This window comes from Cupressus sempervirens, chromosome 4, assembly GCF_028749045.1.
Source record: "Cupressus sempervirens isolate cs-2001-9-10 chromosome 4, ASM2874904v1, whole genome shotgun sequence".
Lineage (NCBI taxonomy): Eukaryota > Viridiplantae > Streptophyta > Pinopsida > Cupressales > Cupressaceae > Cupressus > Cupressus sempervirens.
Window position 1 is genome coordinate 562,649,528 of NC_143121.1, and position 11,045 is coordinate 562,660,572.

The window sequence follows — 11,045 nt, forward strand, 5'->3', positions numbered from 1 at the left end:
CTATGGTTAAGGTTAGGGATAGAGTTATGGTTATGGTTATTGCTAGAGTTATGGTTATGGTTTAGATTAGAGTTATGTTTATGCTTAAGGTTAGGGTTAATGTTATGGTCATGGTTAAGGTTAGGGTTAGAGTTATGGTTATGATTAGGGTTAGTGTTAGGGTTATAGTAAGGCTAACGTTAGGGTTAGGGTTAAGGTTTGAGTCAAGGTTAAGGTTAGAGTTTAAAGGGTTAGGGTTTGAGTTAGGATCAAAATTAAGGTTAGGGTTAAGGTTAGAGTCCAATTATGGTAGAGTCAAATCCAAAGTTAGAGTTATGCTCATGGTTAAGGCTAGGGTCAGACTTATGCTTATAGTTAGGGTTAGGGATAGGGTTAGAATCCAATTATGGTAGAGTTAGAATTAGGGTTAGAGTTAGGGGTAGAGTTATGCTTATGGTTAATGTTAGGTTTAGAGTAATGCTCATGGTTAAGGTTAGGGTTAGAGTCATCATTATGGTTATGGTTAGGGTTATAGTGGGGATAGGGTTAGGGATAGGGTTTGAGTCAAATATATCTTTTAATTTAATATAAGGAATTTAATTTAGATTAAAAAAAAAAAAAATTTGGGATATTGTAATGTAAAATGTTATAGTCATACGTAGATATATGGTTAGGGACAAAGTTAACATTACAGTTAATGTTAACCTCAGGGATAGAATTAGGGTTAGGGTTAGCATTAGGGTTAGGGTTGGAGTTAGGGTTAGGGTTTGAGCTATGGTTAAGGTCAAGGATAGAATTATGGTTATGGTTATCATTAGAGTTATGGTTAAGGTTCAGATTAGAGTTATGTTTATGGTTAAGGTTAGGGTTCCATGGTTAAGGTTAGGGTTAGAGTTATGGTTATGGTTATGATTAGGGTTAGGGTTATAGTAAGGCTAGGGTTAGGGTTAGGGTTAAGGTTTGAATCAAGGTTAATGTTAGAGTTAGGGTTAGGGTTTAAGTTAGGATCAAAATTAAGGTTAGGGTTAGGGTTAGTGTCCAATTATGGTAGAGTCAGATCTAGAGTTAGAGTTATGCTCATGGTTAAGGCTAGGGTTATGCTCATGGTTAAGGCTAGAGTTAGAGGAAGGGTTATATTTAGAAGTTTTCTTATGGTCACAGTTATATTTAGGAGGGGAGTAAGGGTTGGGATTTTAGATTATATTTATTATTATATAAGGTGCCCTATATAATAATATGTATATTCCCACGCTCATGGATAAGGTTAGGGAAAGAAGTAGGACCATGGTTATTAGTGTTACATTTAGAATTTCATTTAGGAGGGCATTGTGTGCTATTTTTTCCCCCTATTCAACCCATCACTGATTTCTGATCTGAGAGACCTTAAATGGGATAGGTTCTTTGCAGAGGGTTAACATCGCTAAATTTGGCGGCTAACATTTTGTGTTGGCTCGATTTCTTCATTGACCACGCTGGATCATTTTTTCTTGGTTGGGTTGATTCATGCTGCGAGATTCGATAACTCTTATTTCTTCGCGAGCTATCTTCCCATCTTCCCAAAAGTGCAAGATGTTGCCATGCATTCCCATTCTAACTTTTGTTTATACGCTAGTGTCTTCGAAACACTCTAAAGCCTAGAATTGCACAAGATGCTACCATGCATCTCCATTCTAATGCATCGTCATGCTACATTGTTTCTTCAATTCTCTGAAGCCCAAAATTGCATCATGCTACCACGCATTGCCTTTCCAACATTTCCTCACTCCACAATTCTTTCATGAGTCTTTGAGACCCAAAATTGTGCCACATGGAGGGGGTTCACACCTTTTGTGCTATCTTCTTCGTTTGTTGGGAGGAATCTCTTCACTACATCTTAATCATCCATTGGAAATAAAGCCAATCTTGATCGACGAATGTGACTTAATCCTTCATTGGGAGGAGTTTCCTTGTTGCATCTCAGTCATCCTTTTTGAGGGGAGAATCTATATCGACGGTTGTGATTTAATCCTTCATTGGTGAGGATTCACGATGCATCTATGCTGTCTATTTCGAGAGGAAGACTTTCATCGATGACCATCATTCATTTTTGGGGAAACCAAATTCCCCCTTGGGATCAACCTTGCATTTTTTGTGGAAGGTTAAGACATCATGTTATCTCTTTTCATAGTTTTTTGCTAGCAACATGAATGTCTTTCCTCTTCTTTCCATGAGTCTCCATTCTAGCGCCTCCTTACGCTGCATTGTTTATGCAATGCTCTAAAGCCCAAAATTGCGTCATGCTACTACATGTCACCTTTCTGACATTTCCTCACTCTGTAGTGCTTTCGCGAGGCTCCAAGACCCAAAATTGTGCCATGTAGTGGGGGTCCCCACCTTTTGTGCTATGGTTACAATTTAGATTTTAGGGTTATGGTTAGAATCAAGGTCAATTCTAGAGTTTATAGAATATTTAGAGTTAAGATTAGGGATTAAATATACATGAGGGTTAACATTGGATTGTATGATAATTAAAGTTAGGATTATAGTTAGATATATCATTTAGATTAGGTTTTAGTCAGGGTTTAATTAGACTTAAGATTAGGGTGAGGATCAAGGTGAAGTCTATATTAGGGTTCATATCATGGTAGGATTGAAACTAATGTTAGGGTTAACATTGAAATTATGATTAGGGGTAAGGTGAAGATTTATATTTGGTCATGATTGTGGTTTGTGCTAGGATTAGGGTCTAAGCTATTATTAATTTTATGATTGTACCTTTAGGGTTAGGGTTTTGTTTAAGTTTATGATTATGGTTACAACTATGGTTTATGGTTCAAGTTTAAAGTTGGGAATGTGATTAGGATCAGGGATTAGTAAATTTTTTAAGAGTTCGGTTATAGGTTTACACCATGGTTAGGACCTTGGGACTGGATTTAGAGTTTAATATCATGGTTATCCATATAGGTAGGTTTAGGATTTTGATCAATATTTTGGAGTTTGTTTTTACATTATGGTTAAGGGTTAGATTTTAGGGTTAGGACTATAACCAATATTAGTGTGTAGGTTTTTGGTTTAGATTATGGTTTGGACTAAGATTTTCGTTATGATTAGAGTTTAGAATATCAATAGGGATATGTTTTAGTGCTATAATTATAGTTTAATGTTGGATTATAGTTATATTGTACATCAGTGTTGGGGCTAGGGCTAAGGTAGGGGTTGTTGTTAGGGTTAACTAAGGATGACAATTAGGATGGTTTATCTTTTCAAGTAGAAAAAAAAACTCATATTGATTCAAAAACAAAGAAATTATACTTCGAAAATATTTTTCTATGTCATAATAGATTCATTTATTTTAATTATTGTATTAGTTAATTAGTTTTTTGATGTTTCAAAGTAAACATGGCTTATTTTATTTAAATTTAAATAATGTTATTGTTTTGAATTGAATTTAGCTTAATTGTTAATGATCATATTTATATTTCTAATATTAACTCCAATTTGATCAAAGACCAAATATAATTTTGGTATTTTTGTAAACAAACTTGCTTAACACTTCCCTATTTCAAAGTTAATAAAATATCATTTCTATTGTCTTAGATTTGAGAGTAAGTATATTAAATAAGTAATAATAAATGAACATTATGATTAATATATTTCTAAAATAAAAATATATTACTTAAAAACTTGTTTACTTTAAATGAATAAAGTACTCATTTACTTGTAAATTTTAAAAATAGAAATTAATCTACATATATATATAATATTTATTCTTTTTCCTATTTGCATACAAATTAATTAAAATCTAAACTTTAAACTACATAAATATTTTTAAAATATATTTCCATCAATAATTAGTTTAGAATAAAGTAAAATCTAAAAATTAGACACATATAGAATCTTTTTAATTTCTAGATACATGTTTTTCTAATTTATTTCTACAAACATGCAACTGATATTTCTATTATCCATTTTTTTCCATTCTAAAAAAATCTAGATGTAAATAGAATTTTTTTAGATGCATGCAATCTTTCTAATTTTTTCTACATACATATATTAACATTTCTATTTTATATTTTGTTTTTACATTATGGTTATTTCAATCAAAATATCTAGATGTAAATAGAATTCTTTTCAAAAAATCTAGATGTATATAGAATTCTTTTAATTTTTTACATACATAAAATCTTTCTAATTTTTTTCTACATACATAAAAGAATAATTTCTATTTTCTATTTTTAAAAAAAAGCTATCATAAAGATTGATAAAAAAATTGATTGCATATGCATTCTTTATTTTGTGCACTAAATGCACAAAATAAACTATATAGATTAAAACTTCCCGTGCTGGGCATGAGAATATACAATAGAAATATCAGTTAGCAAGAATAATCGGCCATAAGCAATCAAATCTGCCTTGCCACTGGAAATAGCTTCGTTACCATCATCCCGATCATAACCCCCTGTAGCCAAAAATGTTCCCTTGAATGCTGTTCTTATGGGAATCAGGCTCTTTTCACTCGCTATTGTCGTCTGCGAATTATCAATCTTGGGCTCAAAGAAATGAGCGTACAATATCTTATATTTATTCAGAGCCTCTGCCATGTGAAGTCCCAGTGCCTCTGGATTTGAGTCATACGCTTCTGCATGATCCGAAAATGGAGAAAGCCGAATTCCCACATGCTCTGCTCCGATTTCCTCCACCACTGCTTCCACAACTTCAAGTGCAAATCTGCAACGATTCTTCAATGTTTCACCATAGCCATCTGTTCGATCATTCACGCTATCCTTCATGAACTGGTCCACAAGGTACCCATGCGCCCCATGGATCTCAACACCATCAAACCCTGTTCGTAAAAGGACTAATTATGTCAACAAAAGGAACATTCTCTTCTTCAAACCAAGATAGATCAGAATAAAAAAACATACCTGCATCTATTGCATTCCTGGCAACATTTCGAAAATCAGCAACTATATTGGGAATTTCCTCTGTTTTCAGAGGCCGGGGAGGAAAGAAATCTGCCACATCCTTTCGGTTCGGAAGAGGGATCTTTCCAGAGATTGGTTTGCTTGTGGAGGAAACTGGAGATTGGCCATTAGGCTGATAATCTGCATTCCAATGCACCCATTAAATACACAATACACTGTTTGTTGTGGAGGAGAGCCAACCAAATTGAAATTAATTAAAATTGAAATCTAAATCAAAGTAGAATATTATAACTAATTTTGAATTTCAATTTACATCTACATCTAAATCTAAATGAAAATGTAAATAAAAAATAGAAATCTCACCTGCAAAAATGTTACTCCAAAACTTCAATTTACTCCTATTCAAAAACTCCAATCTAATCCTCCAATAACCTCCACCTCTTCCTTCCTGCAAAAACATAAAATGAAAATGAAATGAGGAGCCTTGGTTTTATAACTTCTGAGAGGCTCCTCATATCCCCCAACAGACGTCTCTTCACATTCCACGAATTTGTTTCAAATTCCCCCACTCCCCGCAAAAAAAAAGCATGAATGTGCATGCAAAATTATATTTAACAAAAAAAAAAATCATATTGAAATTATTTCGCCCCTATTTTTTCGGGCCCTATTTTTTTGGGTCCTACTTTTTCGGGCCCTACTTTTTCGGGTCTATTATTTCGGCCTCTATTTGGCTTCCTATTATTTCGGTCAGCTATTATTTCGGGAATTCTTTTTTAATATTTAATTTGAAAGTTTGTAACTGCTCCCAATTCTTTTTTATTGACAGGAATCTTGGCATATTCTCGTGCTGGGCATTTGTGCTGCCATTGTATAGAACGCCTCTCGACGTAACAAGAGTAGTATAAAAGGAGGTCAGGAGGGCATCTGGAGAACATGAAGTTTGGAGAAATGTTTGTAGTCACTGATTATTAATCTCCTATCATAAACGATTATTAAACTGCTGAAAATAAATTCCCAGCTAATATCAAAAAATAACACAACTGCAACTTCACTTATAAAATACAGAAAGAAATGTGCAACACTATGAACACAATATTTTCGAACAAATTGTGCTTGGAAAAACCCCTAAGGGAAAACCAGTTCTACAGATGAGAAATTATATTAAACTTCAGCAAATCAAGAGATACAAAATTCCTTGCCTCTTACTAGCAGAACTTCGACAACCTCCTAATTTATTCCGCTGAAATTCCCCACTGGTATTCCCACGCTAACACTGCGCCCTTGCTAACACTGCACACATTTCTCCAAACTTCATGTTCTCCAAATGCCCCTCTGACCTCCTTTTATACTACTCTTGTTGGTAAACCAACAGCCGAGATTGATTTACAATCGACGGTTGAGATTAAAACAACTTAACAACCCTAACCAAGTCAGTTTCTAGTTGTTTCCAAAAGTGGTCAATTAATTAACAAATATTTGTTTTTAATCTAACCAATTAGTTAGCAAAACAATTACTTGCTAAATAATAGCAAATGGACAAACAACTGTCCAAAGCTAACAAAACTAACAAGATGATGATATAAAATCTATAATTTATCTAAAATTAAAAAAATAGTAATCTAAATGTAATTTCTATTTCAAAGTATTATAAAAATGAAATGAATAAGTATAAAATTTGATTTAAAAAAATTGTTATATTAAAGATTTTTCAAAATATCTTACCGTCAAATTTTTTAAATCATTTTTGCAAGAACGGGCTCATCTATTTAGCCGATAGGCTTTTCCTCTGGACTTGAGTCCAGCCGGATTTTGTCTCACGCCAGAATTTTTTAGCCGGAATTTTTTTGCCCATTAATTGTTTTCTGGACAGGTGAAAATAGAGGAAACCGTGACGGACATGGGATTTGAAGTGCACAAAAAGACAAAAAGAATGGAAAGGTTTGTATACGATTGGCCAATGCATTGATTTGATTTTGTTGTAAGTGGACTTCATTATCAATTGCCGATAACATGTCCAGTCGTGTCATATGCGGCAATTTAGTATTGAGGGAAACAGTGTTGTTCTTTTATCGTAAAGGGCCACTGCCAACTATTTCAAACATCCAGATAAATTTACCAGGTATAGCTACTTAGGGGAAATCTTCTCAAATCTGCTCAAATCATGAGCTGGATCTCATTTATGGGAGTCATGAGGTGGGTTGGTTCTCAAAAGATCTGCTAGCCATCAGGTTTGACTGCTAATTGCTCCATAAGAGGCTTTGACGTGACATCTGAATCTAAACTAAAGATATCATCTTAACTATTTACACATATTGTGCTGTCATTTACATCTAATCTCTCTGGAGGCTAGGAAAATTATAGTGGCTACTTTTATGACTTGGTGTGATAGCTCTGTATTATCATTTATGAGAGTTAATTAGCCGACTCAAGTGTTACCGCTGCCATGGCGTCTTTAAATAGTGAAACTATTTCTTCAACTTTGCAGTATCCATAATCAGGCACGAGATTATTGCAAAGGCTTGTGGCAGAATTTGCAGCTTCAAGTTGAACTTTTCTTTGATGTTATACGCTGTTATTGTAGGTTTAAATTGGTTTTTAACTTCCTTCCTATCGTTAATCGACTGGGATTATTGTTATTATGGCTTTTCTTGGAATTGTTACATGTTCGTTAACACTTGTAATGCCCTAATTATTTAAAACTGTGTATTGTTTCTATTGGAATGTTGCAATATGGTGATTCTCAAAAGTATCCTTATGAACTAGTATTGATATCCTGCTGAATAACCATTTTAGAAATTGATGCTCGTTTAGGGAAAAAACTTGAACGCACAGTAGTACACAAGTGGCTTGTATCATATAGTTGGTAAGAAGCATGCAATAACATTTGTATTAAACTGGCCCAGTTGATTCTGCTTGTATTCTTGAACGAAACTATACCGTATTCCTATGTAAATTGCTCAACAATACAGATTTAATAATGTGAAAAATATCTAATGTAAGTGCTACTGGAAGTTTGATTATGGAGAATAGATAATTACAAGTTGATTTTAGGTGTTTTTAATGCGAATTATTTTATGTGGTCCAAGTGATCCCTCTGGCATATATTGTTGCTATCATCAAGCTGAAACCAATGTCGTGCAATTTAAATTTATTCTGCCCTTTGTAGATGTTTATGCTTTCAAATATCCTCTTTTTGCCTTGTTCATAGACGGTCATTTTGAACAGTAGTTGTTTGATTGTAGTAGGCAAAATTATTTACTGGTATGGTGATAATTGGGTGCTTCTATAGTCCATCTCTTTAAGTGTTTATAGTAGTAACATTTTACATTCCTACATTTTTTAATGCATATGATCACTTTAAATGACATTCTGAGAGTGTGGTTAATGTGAACCCATATAATTTAGATGAGATTTTTTAGAGTCTGTCTAATATTTTTTATCTACATCAGTTTGGTTTATATCAGCAACATGAGACCAATCTTATGCAATTTCAATTTATTTTTCTCTTTGTAGATGTTTATGCTTTTAACTCCATTTTACCTTGTTCATAGAGGGTCATTTTGAACATTTGTGATTTGATTGTAGTAGGCAAAACTATTAGCTGGTATGGTGATAACTGAATGCTTTTGTAGTCCATATCTATAAGTGTGTGTACTAGTAACATTTTACATTCCAACATCTCTTAATGCATATGATCATTTTAAAGGACATTCTGAAGGTGTGGTTAATCTTTGCTATATAATTTAGATGAGCGGGTTTTAGTCTGTCTAATATATTTTATCTACATCAGTTTGGTTAAGCAAAATCATGGAAAAACAAAAAAATTACGAGTTGATATTTAGTTTTTTAGGTCGGTTATTTTTCCCGATCCAAGCACTTCCTCTGGCTTATGTGGGTGCTTTTTAATAGTTTCTTTTCTCTTTCTTCATTTTTCAATAAATACTTTTGCATATGCAGGGAAAGGGTTGTCTCTGCACCCACTCACTCACAAATTGTGGTCCTTCTCATGCATTAATGTCTATGTTTTTTACTTATTAAGATTTTCCTTATTGAAATACTATTATAAATGAAAATGGAATATTGTATTATTTAAACTTCTCAACTAAAGAAGATGAGTCATTAATTTTGAGTGAAAATGGAAGTATATAATCACAAATTTATGGAAGAAAGTAACAGTGTTGAATCTCTATTGTGTTATTGTAATCTATACTGTTGTGTAAAGTTTTTCAACCTATTTAAACTTATGTTTTCAGCTAAACTTTCAATATTTCCATTAAAACTCTCAACAGCCTTTCATTATTTCCATTAAAACTCTCAACAGCCGCGGTTATACAGAGAGCAAAATGTGCATCGCTGAAAGTGCCAAGATCTAATAGGCAAAAAGACGGAAGCCTAAATAGCACCAGATACGTCCACAATATTACCACTAAAGACACTATTCAAAGTGCATTATACACAGATTTACCTTACGGCTTATAAATGGAAAATTATAGGGAGATGCTCATAAATTTAGAAAAAAACCCCCTCGTATGTGCATAAAAGCAACAACTCCAATTAAAAAATGTAGACCCAGCAAATGTTCAAATACATAGAAGTGATGAGCAGCGTCAGAAATGAAAAAAGGAAGTAGTTGTGCGCAGAAGGGAAAATATCTTAAAAATCAAACAACTTCAGATTTCCATTATTTTTCTCGACCAAATCCTCAAAACCCTACTCTGGCAGTGATAGTTCTAGAGGCTTCACTTTACAAAATAGAAAATTTAGGGTTGTGAGACCCTATCATATTGGGTGGACTCCAAGCTTTTCTGTAGTTTGATTAAATTTGAAATGGGTAGTTTGCATCATTTAGTTGGAATCCACGGAGCCCATGAGTATAATGGAGGTGATAATTAAAGTATTGAGGAATGTTGTTTCTAAATCAAAATGATGCCCACTATAGAGAGAACACTAAACAATGAAGTTATATTAGAAGAAATATAGCAAGGAAAATCGCATGTAGCATAATTTTTTTTTCCTTTACATTAATTTATTGATGAATTTAATAATATTTTGCTTCATTTTTGTAATATTATTTACTTTCCAATATGCATGTATATTTTTTAATATAAAAACTAATGTTTGTAAAATATATCAACTACTTTTAAAAGTACATATTATTTTACTATTTCAATGTTCATAAATTAGACAATTATTTTTTACTTTTTTATGTACATATTTTCTACAGGTCTTTTGCTTACCAACCACATATAGGTGATTCAAACTACATTTCAACCCAATTTTGAATAACATTCATTCGTGCATCAACACTTATCTTTTATTAAAAACTGTACTCATGCAAATTAGTTATAATATATGGATAAAATCAAAAATTGTCTCACGTCGGAAAAATTGTTGTCAGAAAACTTCTCGATCTCAAGAACGGTGAAAGAAGAAGGTTTGGCTGAGTGCGCTTTGGCGGAGGTCCATACTCGAAAGTTGCAGAAATACTAACGGCCGACCAGAGGGCAAAGGAATGAATTGGAAAGGTTAAAGAGTTTGTGAATGGCAGTGGACTTCTTCGAGTTGTTGCTTGTTACTGGTATTTGTTGTGCTCTGAATTGCTCTTGTACAAACACTATCGTGATATCTGCGTAGATATAGGTGTGGACAAAGATGACATTATTAGACATTGGAAGCAATTAAAAATAGACACATATAATGTTTGGCATGTAGACCACACAGATCAAGATGACGAGATCTTGGAAGAGGAGAATGATTTAGATGGTGACATGGAAATACAAGATTCATTGCAACTAAATGAGTGGGAATTTTTGTCCCAACTTGGCCTTGCCAATAGTTCTAGCCTAGATGATCTTGACATGTTGGGAAAACGTGAGTTTGACAACAACCATCCATGGGAAGACCATAACGTTCCTTTGAAATTGCATGACCATGCCATTCAATTTATACATAGACAAAAAAATGTTGGCTCAGTTATTGGCCATTCTACCTCTGTCTCTTCCAATAGTTACACTTTATCACGACATCAACAAATTGCTCTTTCTATCATTACAAACCACTATGCATCTAATTTCTCCATGGAGCCTTTATACATGGTCATACAAGGAACTGCTGGAACTGGTAAATCATACCTTATTAGTTGCATAAGAAATGCACTACACA